At 37.3% G+C, this 14,411-nt stretch overlaps 1 pseudogene; it reads left to right on the forward strand.

The window, feature by feature from the left end:
- The first annotated feature begins 13,521 nt into the window (after positions 1–13,521).
- Positions 13,522–14,411, forward strand: part of LOC117173652 — an 11,520-nt pseudogene continuing 10,630 nt past the window's right edge.

Below are 14,411 nucleotides of genomic sequence, written 5' to 3' on the forward strand. Positions count from 1 at the left end.
ATCTATAGTTCTGACTTCGGCGAGACTCCAGAAAGTTTTCATATTTTACAGATCGAGTGTCGAGAACTTTATCACTACTCCCCCGGGCCTAGCCGAAGCCTACTGGTTCTATCTTTTTGCGGCGTGGTTGTCTCTTCACCACTCTATCGGCCCTCTCTGCCTCGGGATTAACTTCGTCCCTTCTAAGAAACAAGAAGCCCATAATGATAATAGTATAAAAAACCCTAGATTCAACACCTGCGAGTTCTCGATTTTGATAAACCTGACCTGATCCATTCCTGCTCTGTGTCTCTCAGGAACCTATCTCTTTAGTCTGGACCATCCGAGCTACTCAAGTTCCTGACTGAAACGGAGGACCACCAGTGCTCACTCATTTCTAATTTTCCACCCGCTAACCAATTCTTACTGTCCCTCATACTTATTGTAAACTTCGGTAAATAAAGGGAAAAGATTTATAGGGTAACTTTTATTTATTTGTGGCCAAGATGAGTGGCCTGTTCGAAATGTACCCACATCCCTCGTGGGCCTGTGTATCCTCTGGACCACCTTGATTTCTTCTCTGCAGCTTCGCCAAAAGCCTTCGAGGCGCCTCCGCTCCTTCTCCTCCCGCTGGCAACTCGTTTCCTCCTCTTCGCGGGATTTTCGGTGGGCATCTTTCCCGCGCCTCCTTTCGGCTTCCTCGCGGTTGCATCGGGCTTTCGCAATCCTAGCCGCTATGGCTTCCTGTCTCAACCACCGTCGACTACCTTCCTCGGTACCGCCTTCTCTTGAAGAAGATGGAATGGTTGCGTGGCCCTGCCGCCCGGTTCCCGACACGCACTTCCGATTGTTAATAGTCTCATCAAAAAGTCAATGTCGAATAAGAGGTTTTCCTCTTTCAGAATCGTAATCTTGAATCACGGTCGATAAGGACAGGCGCCCCGATACCGTGCTTGGTGCGAAGGTGACAGCTAGCTAGAGATGGTGAGTGACCGCCAGATGACCGATGTCCGATAATCTGACAGCCACCTGACCGGATAAGTGGAAAAAGCGAAAACCGTATTATTACGCGAAAAATGAAAGTAATACCATAGTTATCAACTACAGAAAACATTTCTGTTAATGAGACGAAATTTTTTTTTCCAACAAAAAAATAAAGGAAAAAGAATAAGTATTTGAAAAGTAATGGTATTTCGTTGCTGTCCACAAATCTAACCTATTAGGCATGTATAGTTTTCGTATCTGGATAACTGAAAAGTAAATTTTTTTTAAAAAGAAGCCAAAACGATGATTTTGTGTCAGTTTGATGATCCACAAAACTTTGAGTAAATTTTCTTTTTCATTTTCTTACATTATGTCATTTTCATCTTGCTTTACTTATTATATTGTAGATCACATTTTTATTTATTAAAGGGCTCAATTTAGGGATATAAAATAAAACTGGAAATGCGCGCAAAAAATTACAGGTTTAAAAAAAAAGGATGGAAAAAATAGTTTAATCTTTCACAATCTTATTCTTAAATAATAAAATTATCAGCAATATAATTTCGTTCACTTCGATTTTGCTATAAGGTGCAAGTGAAGTTAATGATAAATCCTATTGGAGTCCTTTATTTTAAATTTTATATTTGAAAGCTTTCTTTTTGATCTGTAGAAATTAAAAATCACAAAAACTTTACAATAACTTTCATTTAGTTAGTTTTATATTTTCAGGAAAGAAAAAAATTATATTTGCCATAAACTTGCGTGTCTTCCGAATAATGTGTGTAGGTTATGTCTCCTAAAAATCATGCAGTATGAAGAAATTGTTCGTCTGGCGATATTACAAGCCTGAAATTACAGAAAAAATGGTTCTGTCTTTCTTTTCATCTTACATTATTTAGTAAAAAACACATTCCAAAAACTATTTATAAGATGATTTCCACTTTTATTAAATGGGCGATCAAACAGATAGTTGGCGTGAAATCAGTAAGGTGGCATTTGACGTTGCTCCCCATCTCTACAGAAAGCCTGATGGCTGATCAAACATACAATTACAACACACATATAAGACGTGTCAGTTTATTTCACTCCGTCCTCCATTCCGCGACGTATTTCGCAAAATTTAGAGTCACTATCAACAAGACATGGCCCTTCGAACAAATTTTCGGGTACGAGATTTCTTCTGTGATGTCAGAATTGTGAGTAAAAAAATAAATTTTCACCGTTCAAATATAGTCGCCTGCTACCCGCTAATTTCTCTCTTTCGAAAAATTAATATTTGTCGTGAAAATAATGATTTCTTTAAAAAAAGATTTGATTCTTTAACATTTTATTGATCCGAGGATCTCGCAAAACCCTGGATATTCGACAAGTATTCTTTCTTTCGTTCTTAAATCCTTCGGAAAAAATATATATTGATTCAGTGCCGAGGTCGATAGCCTGTAACCCTAATAACCATAACCTTAAAATGTATAGTCTTAAAACTTCTAAACTCAAAAAACGCAAGATTTAAACCAGTTGTTCTTATTATTTATAATTTATGTTCTGACATATTATAAGTATTTGTATTGCAATTATTACTACCATTATTATAGTTAAGGTGTAAGTGCACTTGACTTACATTCTTTGTCATTATGTTTTTGTTTTTGAAAATGTACGGTGCAAGTAAGTTAAGTTATTATGTATCAATATTATTACACCTTGTTCCAACCTGTAATATTAATTGCAATAATATTTTTACACGGGAAGTTGTAATATTGATAAAGTTCTTGTTCGCAAATAAAGCAATATGGCGAAACTGTAAGTGGAGATGTAAGTATAGTCTACTTAGTTTTAAATGATGAGAATAATAATATTGTATTATATATTATTATATAATATATATTTAATAATAAGAACAACTTTGATACGAGCCTGCAGGTTTGTTCGATTGGAACAGTTTTTGTTGCAAGCTCGCCTCAAAGATATGTTATTATTCATTCAATACTTTTAATCGAGTGAACCCGTTTATACATCATAGCCACGGACTAAGTCAAGTGGCTGATGAGATTAGGATGTTATAAGTCAATCCAATACGAGGTTTAAAACCTCCTGCGATGATGTTGTAGGTATACAATTACGAGAGACTGCGAGCCGCGAGCATTCCATTGCTTACCGTTTATCGCAGATGTTCTGGCTGGTCAGCTGTTTGATAAGTGAGATTTGCTCAACCATCTCGCAGCTCACTATCGCCACCGTCCCGCATGCTGTGACCCCCAAATCTGGCTCCAGGGCCGCGCCGACGATCCTCGGGAAACGACAAGCGTTTTGAACTCTTTAATATACTCTCCATTTTTCATTTATGGGTTTTGGAGTTCTACTTAGTCTCTCTCCTCTCCATTATCAGCCTATATATCACGGGAAACCCTATCAGTAGCAGTGCGAGAAACACCTTCGGTAGGGATATGTTATTATTAAACTTTTACTCGGATAAACCCGGTTATACATTATAGCCACGGACTAAGTCAAGTGGCTGATGAGATTAGAATGTTATAAGTTATTTTAAATAATCGAATACGATGCTTGAAACAAATCCATGAAAACTCAAGAAAAAAATTGTTCCGATGCCCTTGTGTAGGTATACAATTACGAGTGATTACGAGCGTTGGAGGTGACAACAGTCACCTCTGGATGCTTTCTTAGAGCTAACATCTGCTACTCCACGGGTTTTTAGTCTCTCGCTTCCTGATGGTAAAGAAAGTTTCTTACAATGCGACAGGTGTTTAACAAAACCTCCTTCTGAGCTGCTGCCAATACCCTACTGACTCCCAAATGATCAAGGTGTTCAGTGACTCTTGCGTGCACAATGCTTCTAGCCGAAATCACAATGGGATGAATAGATGCATGAATCACATTCATCCATATGGTCTTTACTTCATGCCTTAACTCGCCATACTTGTGGATCTTGGTTGTATAGGCTGACTGCAAATTTCGGTTAAGCGGATAAGCAATGTCGATGATGTAGACTCCTCCACCCTTTTTTCGTGCATCACGATGTCAGGTCCATTGACCCCGATGTAATTATCCGTTTGGATAGTAACATCCCAACATAAGATGTAATCTTCGCTTTCTAAAACGGGCATTGGAATGTATCCTTAGAAGGGCCACCATTCTTTTAAAAGACCTAGGTTTAAGGCAAGTTCTTGATGTATAATGCCGGCTACATCATTATGTCTGTGCGTATATTCTCTCTGAGTTATTACGCAACATCCATAAATAATGTGCTCGATGGATTCGTTGGTATCTCCACATAATCGGCACCGGTCAACCACGTCTTCATGTAACACTTGTTTGCGGTAATTCCTGATGCTGACAACCTTGTCCTGTATCGCCATGACGAATCCTTTCGTCTCTGGATACGGAACACCCTTTCTTAGCCAAATATTAGATGCCTCACTATCCACTTCATTTTGATCTAACATGTTAGGGTGCTCGCCATGGATGTCCTTCTGCATCAATTGTATTTCTAATTCCTACATGGTTTCTTCCCTGATATTCAAGCCCCTATCTGAGGACAAATTTTAGGGCGTGAACTCAAGATTCGCTTGATACATGGTACTGTAAAGCGCAACATTTCGTTTGCTGTTGAAATAGTCTCGCAACTGTATAACTTGTGACTCACACAGTTTTTTGACATTTAAAACCCCCCGACCCTCTTAATGTCGTGGTAGAACTACCTTTTCAATTGCTGAGTTTCTGTAATGCATTCCCTGTTTCGTCATTTCTACGCGAACAATTATGTTTAACTTTTCAAGGTCGGTGCTAAACCATTTTATGAGCCCGGAGGAGTACGTGAGGATAGGGATGGCATATGTGTTGATTGCCCAGACTTTATTTGCCGAGTTGAGAAAGCTCTTCATGATTAATCTGAGTCTCGTAGTGAAGGCAGTCGATAGGTTTGTCTTAACTATCGCATGTTGAATACCCTTACATTCAAGAATACCCAGATATTTATATGATTTCCCTGCAGCCATTTCCTCGGTGTCATTTCCAAACTCGTACTCTAACTCTGTGGTCCCTAATTCCCCTCTGACTTAATGCACTGTTCTACATTTATCTAGTCTGAACTCCACGTGTATATCATTGGAAAACTGCTTTGTGACATCGATCACTTGCTGCAGTTTCTGGGCTGAACTAGCGTACAGCTTCAGGTCACTTGATGACCATCCTCATTATCATGAATTCTGAACCCATAAAATATGCTGTTTAGTGTTTTGCTCAATGGATTAAATGCTAAACAGAACCATAGTGTGCTGAAGGGGAATCCTGGAAATATACTCCGCGTAAAGCGTATTGACCTAGTTATCCTTCGTTGCCCAAGATCAAAATACTTGATTTTTGTACCCCAGAGCGTCATCGCATGGCTTAGAAAGTCAATAACACGAGGGCAGATTTTTTAAAGTTTTAAGACTTCAAGCAAATAGTCATGCAAAACGGAAGGAAACGCTTCCTTGTAGTCAATATGTGTGATGTGAAAGTTCCTTGGATGCTTACCAGTTTAAGTCATGGCAACAACGTCTATAGTGACTAGATCTTTACAGCCTCGCCAGTTTTTACATAATTTTTTTCTTCTGTAAGAATGTCATTCTCGTCGCAGTGAGAATATGCCTTATCTGCAATGATAGCTGTAAGACATTTATAAATTGTTGGAAGACAAGCTATTGGTCGAAAGTCAGATGGATTTTGAGCGTCTGATTTTTTTCGTAACATATACGTAGTACCCTGGAGCATAAAGCCTGGCATCAGATCTGGGTGTTCAATGATCTTCTGAAAACACCTTGTCAACGCAAGATGCACTTTCGTCAGGTACTTGTACCAGAAGTTATGCACTATGTCCGGAACTGGAGCTTTCCAATTACTTGCCCTTTTCAAGACCGCTGAAACATCTAAAGCTGTGATGCCTGTAAGTTGCATTTCAGGGCTATTACTTGCCCTTGCTTCCTCCAGTTTGAACCACGCAGTGTCCAAATTGCATCTGTTCATTTTTTCCTAAACAACCGACCAGTAATTAGTCGTATCTTCCATTTGAGGGACTTCGGTGCCTTGCTGGTTATTTTTCTTTACTCTCAGTTCACGATAGAACCTTCTTTCAGCTGTCTGAAAGTTTTGATTTTGCTGCCTTCGTGTACTACTTTTCTTGTACCGACGCAGTCTGGCAGTTAGAACATCAAGTCTCTGTCGTTGAGTCTAAAAATTATATCCAATATTGCTGGTGTTAATGTCTCGATGTGCCGAGGGTGGATGATTTTAGTAACATGGTGTATTAGCTTTCTGGTCCTATTTGCTTTTTTACATGGAGTTAATCGACCCAATTTGCACCTTACTTTGCTGACATCAATATCCAACCTGATATTCCATGGTGGATCTCGATCCCTTGCTGGGACAAAAACTGCATTTGCAGGCCTAGTTTTCCGGCCTAACGTTCTGACGGTTGCCACAGCTGAAATTATACAAGTGTTTGCATCTCTAACACGGTTTGTGCTCCGTTCAAATACGTAGCTAAAACCTTGCTGTCGAGATGTGCTATTAGTGCACGCAGTTCATCTGTGATGTTCATAAATTCCTTAGTGTTGGTTCTACATATCTGAACTCTAGTAAAGCGTGCCTTTTAAGGTGCTGTAGTTTTTCTGGGATTTCTGTATTCACATCATCGTTTGTATTATCCGTATGTAACTCTAATGGATCCGGTACATAATATTCATTATCCCTAGCACCCATGCCTTCAGCATATTTAAGTAAGAAGAGTCGATGACGTTCTCTCCTCACACTTTGCCCACATTTCTATGCCAAAAAGTAAAGGCGCGTAACATCTCTGTTCATATGGTATGTCCATTTTCTTCGCTTTTTTGGTTGCTGAACCTCTGCTTCTGCCTCTGGTTGTATAAGTCTATCCGCCTCTGGAGGATGTGGTAGTGTTGGATCATCAATAGGTTGAGGATGAACGTCAATTGCTCCTGCTTGACCGTTTGATGCAGCTTCGTCTAACTGATGTTCATTTCCGTCGTTTTTCCACGTCAAATCATCCTGTTGTTAAATCTATATTGCTCGGTCTTCTTTAACGTGTAGATTAGCCATGATGTCCTTCACCTTAGCGATAAGATCTCTCAGTGCGACTTTTTGTATATTAGGATACGTTGCAGCGAATTTCGATCTTAAATTGTATCCTTTTTCCATTTTCGTTTAAAACTTCGCACTTTCGTAATAGAGACGCACCAATTGCTCTTTCATTGTGGTATCCCAAGTGATGCTCTCCCACGGTATTTCTTCCGAATTGATTGGCTGCAAATAGCTAACGTTAGCCAAAACATCCTCAGTAGGCACAGTTAATGTTCCACTGCTTGCCGTTTGACGCAGATGTGCTTGCTGGCCAGCTGTTGGATTAATGAGATCTGCCTAACCATCTCGCAGTTCACCATCTCCACCGTCCCGCATGCTGTGGCCCCCAGCTGTGGCTACAGGGGTGTCCCGATGATCCTCAGGAAGCGACAAGCGTTTCAAAATCTTTAATATGCTCTTCATTTTTCATTTATTGGTTTTGGTATTCTACTTAGTCCCTCTCCTCTTCGTTATTAGCCTATTTGGCATGGGAAACCCTGTCAGTAGCAATGCTACCACCAACATTGCCGTCAAAGTCATGAGAGGAAAGCTCAAGCCCTACCGCGACTGTATTATTATACTTAGTTTATATATATATATATATATATATATATATATATATTTGTGTGTGTGTGTGTCTCTCTCTCTCTGTGTAGTAACTTACGGTTTTTAGACCACAGTAAAGTATGTAAACAAATAAAAATTTGCTCTAATAAGTTCATTAATAAATGGGGTTTCACACTCAGGAAGAATAAGATTTCAGCTCTCTCTTGAAAACTTTTATTTAAAACTGCTAAGTATGGTAAACCTTGATACATTTAATATCTAAGCTCTGAGCTATTTTTAATTGTCTAAATTTCGCATATTCGATTAATGTCTACAATTTTATTCCAATATAATTTCTCCTTTCATTTATCAACTAAATCATTCGCTGATTCGAAGAAGGAATCTTATATTACAATCTATATTTTTTTGTAATTTTTCTGTAAATCTTTCTCATAAAATACGATTTTCTAAACCTATGCCTTTTTTGGCTTCTTTTACTTTATACAATATTCAAATTCTCTTAAGAATTGCAGTCTTTGTTCTATGGAGTATCCCTAGAAGCAATTCAATTTTAGAGTGAGACTATCGCCTTTAAAGTTCATTAACCTGGCATCAATCTCCTGCAAAGTAATTGCTCAATTTATCCTTCTATTTTTTATTAATCGAAATCATTGGCGCTTAGCCTTATCAGAAAACACTCAAAAGCTGTGAAACGATTATGATCATCAGGGTTCTTTCTGGTACCCTACGCTATTTGCGCGCTTCAAAGAATACTAGCCTGTGCGAATTACGGTCTCTCATTGCAGATTTACACCCAGATTTACACAAGTGTGAACCTGGATATTGAAAGAGTTCGAAAGATCTCGGTAAAATAACATTGGAGCAGGTAACAATGAAAATTACGGTATATTCCCGATAAGTTGAGAATTTATCGAAAACATACGAGAAGATTCTTTTATATCATTTGTTTGTTATTTCTCTTCATTTAAATAACATTTACTCTCAATTTTATGCATGGAAAATTAGTGATAATTATTGTAAAATAGAATAAGCAATGCGTATATAAACTTTGTTGGTTAATCTATCAAAATAAGTACTGTTATTAACTGTAATATTATAGATTAAATAACATAAAACTTATACTAAAAAGAAATATCGCGAAGTAATCAGTCTTCAGTCTGAGATCATTAATAATGTAAGTTGCACTTAACTTAAACCTGATCCTTACCGAAAATCTTAAAATCTGAAACATTTTTCTTGATCCATTAAGTCCCAAAACGAAGAAATTTCTTTCTTACGTTTAAGCTTGAATAATTTTATAAAAAATATAAAGAATTTATTGTAAAATACTTTTTTCTACTATTTTTGGGTATGCTCTATAGGATGCAATGGTTTAAAAAACGAAAAATATTTATTTTCAATTGATAATTAACAAATTTCTAAAAAATCCTTTTTTTTAAGCAATTTTTTTCAATAAAAAAATAGATGGGCAAGGAATTTTTCACGGTCGAAAATGTGCACAAAAGTGCACAAAATGTCTGAACTTTTCAAATCGATATTTTTAGTGATTTTTTTCGCTCAAATCATATAAAGATTTAATTATTTTAGGAAAAAAGTATTTTAAAAGTTTATTTTAAAACAAAATAACAATATTTAGTGTTAAATAGGTAAAATCATGATATTAAGATTATAAAAAATCATTCCGAAGTAGTCACAACGAAGTTAACAATAGACTCATTCCTGTAAAAAATCTTATTTATGAACATTTTTCTATTATTTAAGACTCTATGAATATTCTAATATTAACATTTCTGTTTTCCTTATTTTTATTTCAAATCTAGTTTTTGGTTCTGAATATGAAAATCACACAACAACTACCGTCCATTACTCCAGCCATCACATTGGACTCCAAATGCAGTTGATTTTGCAATAGCTTCATTGACGAGTAGTTCCAGTCTCTCATACACCGCGTTTAAAGAAGGATTGCTAATTAGATATGTTAACGGCGGCTTCCAAGGGGGCCGCAATTCTTGGAAAAAAGCTAGCCAGTATTCATTTTCGAACATCGAGAGTGAAGCATCTGAAGAGAAAATTGCTCTGGCGAATTTAACATTTAGCCTTTGCTTTAAGATAAAAATAAATATTTATACATTACAGTGTACTAGAATCTTAATTTACATTTTGTATCAATATAATTTAGTATTATCATTAATGTATAATATACTTACTTGCTCTTCTGGATTCATAAAATCGATGTATTTTCTAAAATCAAACCGTTTTTGAGTACGAATTTTATGATTATCACGTTGCTGGTATTTGTGATTTTGTGTCTATTCAGGTACAGATTTCTCATCATCTAAGTTGTCCCCTTAATATGAATCAAATAAATTTTTTAAAAATGGTGTGAATTTTGTAAATTTTGAGGCTAAGATTCAAAATTTTATTGGAAATCCTCATAACATATATATTTCATAACATATTATTACAAGAAATATACTATAACACACTACTAGAACATTAATTAATTTAAACCCAGGCAAAAAAAACCCGATAAAAATCAAGTTGGTTTGAATTGCGTATCTGTCATTTGCAGATTGAAAGAATGAAAATTCGATGGGTTGGCCATATTTTTAATCGGTCACCTGAGAGCGGTGCTTTAAATTTGCCATTCTACATTCGTTAACAGGCTTAGTGAATAGAGCTGAATGAGACTGACTAACCTGAAATAATTCCTATGGGCATTCTACGATTCATTAACCTTCGGGTGGGCGGTACCGCGGAAATTTGGCCGTCATTTTAATAAAAACCATCTTGCATAGCCAAAAGCAATCACAGCACCATGAGGCCTACAGTTATTCTTTAGTTACTACGCAAGACGGTAGATGGAATGCAAGAGCTAACTCAGGGTCGCGCAGACCGCCTTTTGATCAGTTTCAAAGTTGACCAGATCGAAACAACTGCGCAAGCGCGGCCAAATTGCCGCGCTGCGCCCTACAATTTTCTTCATAAGTTCACTGTGATTTTATGTTTTTTTACTGTAGTTCCAAATACATCCGTGTTTTTCGAGTTTATTATTTACGAAAAGTAAGTGCTTCATTTCCTTTTGTAGGTACCTAGATAAGTAGATGCCTACCATTTTCCTTTTTTCTCACTCTCTTTTACGATTATGTTTACCATAATTCACCTGTTTGTCGCTTTCTGTTTTCTAGGGAATGTTACCAAAGACCAAAAAATATTGCTCGTATCCTCCAAGGATTGGAGGAGGACGATGCATGACTATGCATGACGACAATGTGACTGATGAAGAAACGCGCAAACCGCATCATATAATGGACTATAATACCACGAAAGGGAGAGTGGATACCGTGGGTCTTGTGTGTGTTCGCTGCTCCACTTCTAGAACAACTCGAAGGTGGACCTTAGTTGTTTTTTTATCGATTTCTTGATGTGGCAGGAATCAATTCCTTCAAGATATACCGAGCCAATAATCCCAACATCAAAACTGTCGGAAGAACATTCACGTTCAACTTAGCTTGGTCACTCAGAGAGGAAAATTTAAAATATAGGGCTACAGTTACGAACCTTCCTAAAGAAATAAAGTGTTTTTTGGAGAAATACAAAGAAGAATCTGATGAAACAGAAGCTGCTCCTTCCTTACAAAGACGAATCTGTTGTTTTTTTGTGGCAAAAGGAAGAACAACAGAGCTTCGATGTCCTGTCACGAAAGTGAAAAATATGTATGTAAAAACCATTCAACCATGAAAGTCACGTGCAATTCGTGTGCAGAACCAGAATTAAAGCAAGAGGACATGTAGCTGTTTTGGAATAAGGATTTCATTTGTTTTCGTCTTGCTAAGATAATAATTTTTTTTTTAATAAACTTGCTAAGATAATAATTTTTTAAATTAAAAAAATTTCAATAAAATTTATTCATTGCACCCAATATTAATTGTTCTGTATCTTATATGTGTTTTCCTCGTGTGAAAAGTCAATGACCAATGGTGTACACATGCACTTATACAATAGAAAAGTAATGTTATATGGAGACGGCCAAATTGCCGTCATGCGCTTAACGGTGTCGGCGCAAATGGCGTGAAAGCGTGAATCTGCCAATTGTACGTCACGTCAGGTTATGTTTAACTGAGTAGAATATACAGATTAAAATGTTAAAGAATTAATTCTTTCGAATGATAAGTATGAATTAATACATTTGATTAGGACAATTCTGATTAAACCAAAATTAAAGAAATTCAAGTTAAAAAATGTTGTTCTATATTATAATTGATGCGGCAATTCATTTCTAAATTTAATGATTATTTGGTTGTAACTCTCTTTTTACAATGGTTTTAATAGATTATTTTGTGCAAGCATTATAAGATTTGTTTAAATTTAAGCGTCAGTGACATTCAATTTAATCAGTGACATGCTAATGGCTGCACAGAGTCCACGTGTTAGAAACGAACTCTACAATTCTCTCATATCCATTTGCATCACATACATCCAAATGTTTCAAAATTCAAAACCTTCATTTTTTAAATAGATGATTTCTAGAAAATAAAACGAAAGTGATAGTTTTTTCTGAATTTAAGATTGATATCAGGTAAATGTAAAGCTTCATATAACCTACAGATCGTAACTTATTTATTTTTCACTTTCAGTGATTACGAAAATTTATAAACGTAAATTAAAATGAAAAATTCAGTTTTTGATATGTAACGTATATAAATAAGATTTTAACATTCTAATGTAGTGTGATGCAAATATGTAAAAAAAAAGTTCAACCAAATCAATTAAAATGCCTGAAAATAAATTGGCTGTAAATAAAAGTAGACTACATGCATGCAAGGATTTTCTTAAAAGTTGCCCATTTAACTAGTTTTTAATAAATAATTTAAACCATTCAAATAAATTTCTTTTCATTGATAATTTTCGATCGAAACTGTTTTTTTTTTACGAGGGCTACAGTGACCCCAATATATAGAAAAAAATATACATAATGAGACCACAGCGCCGATGCTACCAAGGGATCCACTAAAAAACCCCACCCTTTCTCCTTAGCATAATTCCCCCTGGAACCGCTTTCGCATTACTTCAGGGGGTGCCGTTTTCTTGGCCGTGCTTCGGCCATCTTCCTTCTTGCCAACTTGGCCTTTTCTCCTATTTCTGGACTTGCTCTGGGACCTGCCCAGCTGTGATGTTACATTCGGCGTACGGGAGGCTTCTTCAACGAGGCTGCCTCCCTATACGCCAAGCATCTCAGCGTCCCCGGCAGATGATCGGTCCGGGGTTTCTCTTCTTTGGCAGCGCAGAGGCAGCACTGTGGCGTACTCTCGCAAGCCACAGCCCTATGGCCCTCCTTGCTGCATCTCCAACACATCTTCGACCTATCAGAGCCCTCGCAGCCAGCTGCCATGTGGCCGTAGCCTAGGCAGCGGTAGCAGCGCACCCTCTCTACTTTCTTATGTACGCGGCAGGACACCCGCCCCACTTTGAGGTGTCCCGCGCGTACAAGTGTCTCCGCCAAATCTTCTGTCAGCTCCACGAAAGCCCTCAGATTGCCTCTGAAGGGTCTTTTCGTGAGGCTGACCTTCACCTCACCCACATAGTTATTGCCGAAGTGGCTTCTTACAGCCGCTTCGACCTCCTCTTCGTCTGTTGAGGTATCGAGGTCCAAGACCTCGACCTCCTCAGTGACGTCCAAAGAACCTCCAAGCTCCTCACAGAAGCTCCTGTCCAAGTATGTTTGGTCCCCCCCAAAATCCATGGGACCGGCACTGACCACCGGGGCTGGAACCCGATCGGAATCAGTGGGGAGATTGACACTCCCTTGGGGTATGTTGTTTTTAACATACGCGCTCATCATTGGTTTGATGAGGACCGATGGAGGACCAGCAACCCCACACGGGGATCGAAACTGTTGTTCCTCTATTGGTTAATGCTGATTCATAATTGCTACTGAATGTGTATGAGAAAAAGATCACGTGGCCGATTAAAAAAGCCGTTTTCTCATTCGAAACTCACTTTAACCTATGGGCAGGTATCTGGAATTCCAGTGACAGATACGCTATTCAGAAGACCTCAAAACCCATTCAAATGCAAGTGAATGGATTTTTATTTCCTGGGAACCTTATTGAATAGTTGTAAAATAACGTTTCCTAATTTAAAATATATACAAATCTGATTAACTGACAACTAAAAGGAACGACAAAAAATGTAATAATTAAATATATTATTTACACTTAAAACGATATCGTTTTTAGATAAGTAATCTTTAATGGGTTTTTTGCTATTTATTCTTTCCCTTCTGACCATTTCTTTAACAGATTTTTTACATATTAAGCAATTGTATTCTACGCGCTTTTTTGTCGCGTGACATTGCATTTATAAGTCTCACCACAATAATTACACTTGCAGCACACTTTTGGTCTTTATTTAAAAATTGTTCATAGAATTTCCAATTGCAACTTTTTGGTTTTGGCATTTTTATCTTATCAATTTACTACATTCTAAACTAAGCAACTCACGAGTCCCGATTTAAAACCTTATACGACGCTCTTGCTTTGAACTTTTGTGAAAACATAAATTCTTGTAAATTCTCGAGAAAAAAGAAGCTCGAGAAAATAACGGTAATTTATCCGAATCTTTTCATCCTTCTTGACGTAATATACCGCTTTTAGAACTCGAGATATTTCAAGTCTAAGAACTCAAATAATCTCCAAGTTTTCCCTTGAGGATAGCTAGTCCTCAAGAAAAAATCTTTGCATAACCCA

The sequence above is a fragment of the Belonocnema kinseyi genome, chromosome 5 (genome assembly GCF_010883055.1).
Source record: "Belonocnema kinseyi isolate 2016_QV_RU_SX_M_011 chromosome 5, B_treatae_v1, whole genome shotgun sequence".
Taxonomy (NCBI): domain Eukaryota; kingdom Metazoa; phylum Arthropoda; class Insecta; order Hymenoptera; family Cynipidae; genus Belonocnema; species Belonocnema kinseyi.